The sequence below is a fragment of the Cherax quadricarinatus genome, chromosome 42, assembly GCF_038502225.1.
Source record: "Cherax quadricarinatus isolate ZL_2023a chromosome 42, ASM3850222v1, whole genome shotgun sequence".
NCBI lineage: Eukaryota > Metazoa > Arthropoda > Malacostraca > Decapoda > Parastacidae > Cherax > Cherax quadricarinatus.
In genome coordinates, this window is record NC_091333.1 from 11,825,172 (window position 1) to 11,831,236 (window position 6,065).

The following is a 6,065-nucleotide window of genomic DNA, read 5'->3' on the forward strand; positions in this document are numbered from 1 at the left end:
GTGGCCGCCGGCACGTAGGTTGTGGCCGCCAGCACGTATATTGTGGCCGCCAGCACGCAGCTGGTTTAGTTGTGAATTGTGGCATTTTATTTGTCCATTTAACAGCACTAAAAGTCTGGCAGTTCAAAGCCAAAGCATAATATAAGGGCACTGTGTGATGCTCCTCAGAAACTCTTACTGACGCTGTAGACCGAGCATGTCACCGTCCTGACGGCCTTCCAAGATGTAGCTGAACGCTGGGCGAAACGTCGACGGAACAAAAACTTGTCGACGCCATTTGTTACCCAACCAACCACCGATGCTGTTAACGGTGGTGTGGTGCGTCATAGCGCCCGGGGGTCTGTCTGAGAGCAGACCAACTGATGCCCTGACCAGAGGCCCAGGTAATACTCACCGGTCTGGGAAGAAAATCTTTCCCATTTCACCTCCACAACAACCTCCGTTACGCTAGTATCTAGTGTCACCGCCATTCTCACACACACTAAACACCTGTCACATCACGATGGTGAAGGGATCTTGGTAATTACCAACGTATGTTATTGGAACCATTAACCTCTCATTCCCCAGGCTGTGTGACTCGCTGCTAACTCAAGTCCCCCAAAAGTAGCAGTAGTAGTAATAATGGTAGAATTACTGACAAAATGTTGGGTAAAACAGATCCGATTAACGTGACTGAGAAATGGTATGGTGATATCAAGATGTGGAAAAGGACATATGTACATTTCAAGACATTTTTTATAGGAAACGTTTAGCCATGAGTGGCTTCTTCAGTCCTAATATAGAGAACTAAAAAATGAGTTTATATAGCGGGAGGAGTCAGGTGGAAAACCGCGAGGGTATTAGTATAATGACTAATTTTTTAAGGGGTGGAGGGGTAAGCTAGCTGAAGGCCTCGGTCAGATGGCCAAAAGCTCTAACAGCGGGTCATCTAAGACCCGCGTCAGGATACACTTATCCTGTTTCCTGACTAACCTTACCTTACCTAACCTAGCAGTAGAATAGTGGTGAGCTTTACCAAGCTGTTACAGTGCAAGACTGACTGACTGACTGATTCGTCAGGAACTGCGTCCTCTGACATGGATCTTAATCCTAAGATGACCCGTCTGAGGATCTCTAAGATGTAGATCTAATTCAGCTGTTCTGTGGCCGCGATCAGAGTCTTGCTGTAGTCCCTGTGCGTTCCACTGTGCGTTCCACTGCAGAACATTTTATGCACTACAGTGAGCTGAGGCCTGATGGCCTCAGCTCACTGAAATAGCGATTAAAGATAATTCAAGGTATATACGCCTGCAGAAGTTCGCTTCTATGATCACTAGGCGGCGTTACTGAATCACGTAAGATGGCTGGAGAAGTTTCTGTGCTGTACACATTCGTTGTTCAAGTTGTCGTTTCTGCATGCACTGATATGTTCACTGAAACGTGTTTGTAGGGTACGTGCTGCTTCACCAACGTATACCATGTCACAACCTCTACAAGGGATTGTGTAAATACCACCTTCACTGACTGGTTCAAAGTTCTTCACTTTGGTCCGGGTCAGGTACCTGTTGGATGTACATCCATGAAAGACCTAGATCCATACATGAAAGAGTCCATACATAGCTTTAAGAGGGAGTGGACTTAATAGCGACTAGCGAAGAGAAGGGGCCAGGAACTGTGATTCGACCTCTGCAACTACATAAATAAGTCGAGTACACGTACACACGTGTGTGTGTGTGTGTGTGTGTGTGTGTGTGTGTGTGTGTGTGTGTGTGTGTGTTGTGTGGTGTGTGGTGTGTGTGTGGTGTGTGTGTGTGTGTGTGGTGTGTGTGTGTGTGTGTGTGGTGTGTGTGTGTGGTGTGTGTGTGTGTGGTGTGTGTGTGTGGTGTGTGTGTGTGGTGTGTGTGTGTGGTGTGTGTGTGTGGTGTGTGTGTGTGGTGTGTGTGTGGTGTGTGTGTGGTGTGTGTGTGTGTGTGTGTGTGTGTGTGTGTGTGGTGTGTGTGTGTGGTGTGTGTGTGGTGTGTACTCACCTATTTGTGGTTGCAGGGGTCGAGTCATAGCTCCTGGCCCCGCCTCTTCACTGATTGCTACTAGGTCCTCTCCCTGCTCCACGAGCTTTATCATACCTCGCCTTAAAACTATGTATGGTTCCCGCCTCCACTACTTCACTTTCTAGGCTATTCCACGGCTTGACTACTCTATGACTGAAGAAATACTTCCTAACATCCCTTTGATTCATCTGAGTCTTCAACTTCCAATTGTGACCTCTTGTGTCTGTGTCCCATCTCTGGAACATCCCGTCTTTGTCCACCTCGTCTATTCCGCGCAGTATTTTATATGTCGTTATCATGTCTCCCCTGACCCTCCTGGCCTCCAGTGTCATCAGGCCGATTTCCCTCAACCTTTCTTCGTAGGACAATCCCCGTAGCTCTAGGACTAGTCTTGTTGCAAACCTTTGCACTTTCTCTAATTTCTTGACGTGCTTGACTAGGTGTGGATTCCAAACTGGTGCTGCATACTCCAGTATGGGCCTGACGTAAATGGTATACAGAGTCTTGAACGACTCCTTACTGAGGTATCGGAACGCTATCCGTAGGTTTGCCAGGCGCCCGTATGCTGCAGCAGTTATCTGATTGATGTGCGCCTCAGGAGATATGCTCGGTGTTATACTCACCCCCAGATCTTTTTCCTTGAGTGAGGTTTGCAGACTTTGGCCATCTAAACTATATTGTGTCTGCGGTCTTCTTTGCCCTTCCCCAATCTTCATGACTTTGCATTTGGCGGGGTTAAACTCAAGGAGCCAGTTGCTGGACCAGGCTTGTAGCCTGTCCAGGTCTCGTTGTAGTCCTGCCTGATCCCCATCCGATTTGATTCTTCTCATTAACTTCACATCGTCCGCAAACAAGGACACTTCTGAGTCTATCCCTTCCGTTATGTCATTTACATATACCAAGAACAGCACAGGTCCTAGGACTGACCCCTGTGGAACCCCGCTTGTCACAGGCGCCCACTTTGACACTTCATCACGTGTGTGTGTGTGTGGTGTGTGGTGTGTGTGTGTGTGTGGTGTGTGGTGTGTGTGTGGTGTGTGGTGTGTGTGTGTTGTGTGTTGTGTGTTGTGCGTGGTGTGTGTTGTGCGTGGTGTGTGTGTGTGTGTGTGTGTGTGTGTGTGTGTGTGTGTGTGTGTGTGTGTGTATGTGTGTGTGTGTATGTATGTGTGTATATGTGTGTATATGTGTGTGTGTGTGTGTGTGTGTGTGTGTGTGTGTGCGCGCGCACACACACACACACACACACGCACCATAAGTCTCTCTGTCTGCCTTCAGCCCAACTTTGCAAAACACTGAAGAAAGATCAACAAGTTTTGCAATGTCATACGCGTATAAAATCCTTCAACAAAATATCCGGGATATAAATCATGCAATATTACACGCCCTTTACAAAGAATCAAGAATGAAATGTTTGTGTTGTATTGGCCAAAAAAGGACACGAACACAAAGGCAAATATTCACTAACGTGACGAATATTGCAAGAGCTGAGTGAAGCTAAATTGATATTCATTACCAAACTGAATTCAGTGAAGCTGTCAAGTGTGACAATTATCAGACGCTACAACTGATGTGGGATGGTGAGGAGTGGATCAAGGCTCCACCATTTACTTTGTGCAATCCCGTAGAAAGGAACGGTTCTTGAAGCTTCAAGAACCCTTCTGCCTCTTGAAGCTTCAAGAACCCTTCTGCCTCTTGAAGCTTCAAGAACCCTTCTGCCTCTTGAAGCTTCAAGAACCCTTCTGCCTCTTGAAGCTTCAAGAACCCTTCTGCCTCTTGAAGCTTCAAGAACCCTTCTGCCTCTTGAAGCTTCAAGAACCCTTCTGCCTCTTGAAGCCCTTGCCTCTTGAAGCTTCAAGAACCCTTCTGCCTCTTGAAGCTTCAAGAACCCTTCTGCCTCTTGAAGCTTCAAGAACCCTTCTGCCTCTTGAAGCTTCAAGAACCCTTCTGCCTCTTGAAGCTTCAAGAACCCTTCTGCCTCTTGAAGCTTCAAGAATCCTTCTGCCTCTTGAAGCTTCAAGAGCCCTTCTGACTTTCTATGACAGCATCAAGGAAAATGGTCTCGCCTGTAACTGGTGTGTTTAGAGTTAAGGCGATACCATCTATTTAATTAATAATAATTTAACTAATAATTAATAATAATAGGGTTGTCGAAGCTCATTCCTTGGGTAGCATATATAATGGGTTGGGTAATATTTTTGTTAGTGGAGTTTGGGTTTGCGAAGGACCTTCCTAGCATGGGCTAGTAGGCCTGCTGCAGCACTCTTCCTTTATGTTCTTATTTGACAGAACTTGAGATATAAGGACCTAACAGTTCTGGTTGTCAAATTACATTTGATTTCAGGAGACTGACGTCGAGAATTTAAGAGATTCAGCCATCCAGAATGTCTGCAATACACAAATAAACAGCACTTAGGAGAGTATCGTCGAGTATTCAAAATATTTCTATTAGCCCTCGGCAAATCATCTTCGTCTTCTTTCGTATTCCCAAATAAAAGTTTCCTGTACGTCCTTTCTAAGAACTTGTCTTATTCACCATCAGCACTTACACACCACGGAACGGGTGGAGGTTGAACCCATGGTGAGTCCTAAAACTTCAGACCAGTGCGTTAAACACTCGGCTGACACGCGCATACACACACAAACCACAGAATAAGATCACAGGAAACAGGTGATATTTTAATTAGGACTGAAGAAGCCACTCTTAGCGATATGTTTCCTCTAATAAATGTCGTGAATTGTACACAGGTGTCTTTTCCCATATCAAAACCTGTGATAACCTTTTATTACAATCAAAAAGGGCACCTAAGTAATATATCAAGATGTTAAGTATAAGGACACAAGCGCAATTAGTAAGACATTTTGTGGCAACGTTTCGCTCTCCATATATCAATATATCTCATTAATGAAAGCAATTTACCAGACATATTTAGCAAATTTCCTAAATTTGCTTGTAACGTAAGTGAACTGTAGATATAAATCCAGATGTATCCCTGTAAACCCCTTTTTGAGGCCTAGTTCCTAGGCCTCCGATGCATCCATATCCTCTTTCACTACCCTCCACAGAATGGATATGGGGTGCACAGTACACTAACCGCTTCGGTGACAAAGTCCAGTCCTGACGGATAAGAAACAGTCGCGATTAGCGAACGGAGGATCGAACCATCCACAGATTGTTGCGCTAGAGAACCCACACAGCTTAGCTCTTCCTGGAACACTTCACGATAATCTTCAACAACAGCAGATGAAGGACGCTTCCTTTAATATATATTCAGGGAGATTGGCAAAATGCATTATCATATTTATAGTGAAATGTTACTTATGAAAGCTATACAGTGCTTGGACATCAGGAGCCCCCTTCGTGGGTATCAAGAGCCCCTTTCGTGGGCATCAAGAACCTCCCTTGAAAGAAGATAGACAGATATCCCAATCGTAATCACAATCACCCTGATGCAGTCTCCGAAGTGGGGCATCAGAGTGCGTTGAGGGAGGGACACCTGTGTGTGTATCAAGACACTCTGAAGGTGATGAGTTTTATTTTGTTTAATAGTTTCGTACGACATACTTGTGAGAAAATAAAGCTTGTAGACCAGTCAACACTGTACCGAGACATTTCTTAAATATTTACTTTTAAAAAAAATTACGTGGAATGTTTAAGGGAATTTATTTTACAGTTAACAACGACCTCCTCGCAAAATAATTAACAGACTTTTTAAGAGAATATTGTCCTCTTACTATTTATATTGTCCTCTTGCTATTTACATTGTCCTCTTACAGTAAACAGTCGTAATTAGACAATAAACCTCCGGTAATAAGCGGTTAACAAAGGCACTGTGAAGACTTACCGTGTTAGGTTGAGAAATATCCAGCAGATACAAGTGTGTTCGTGTGACGTCCGAAGGTCAGCTCCTGGAATCCTGGGCAACCCCCGCCAGGCTATCATTGGCTGAGTCAAGTCAGCCAGGCAAGTGGGCCGTCCTCTCACCGGGCCAGACGTCAATGGAACCCACGTATATAAGATGCGTGCGGTCCATCTTTCAG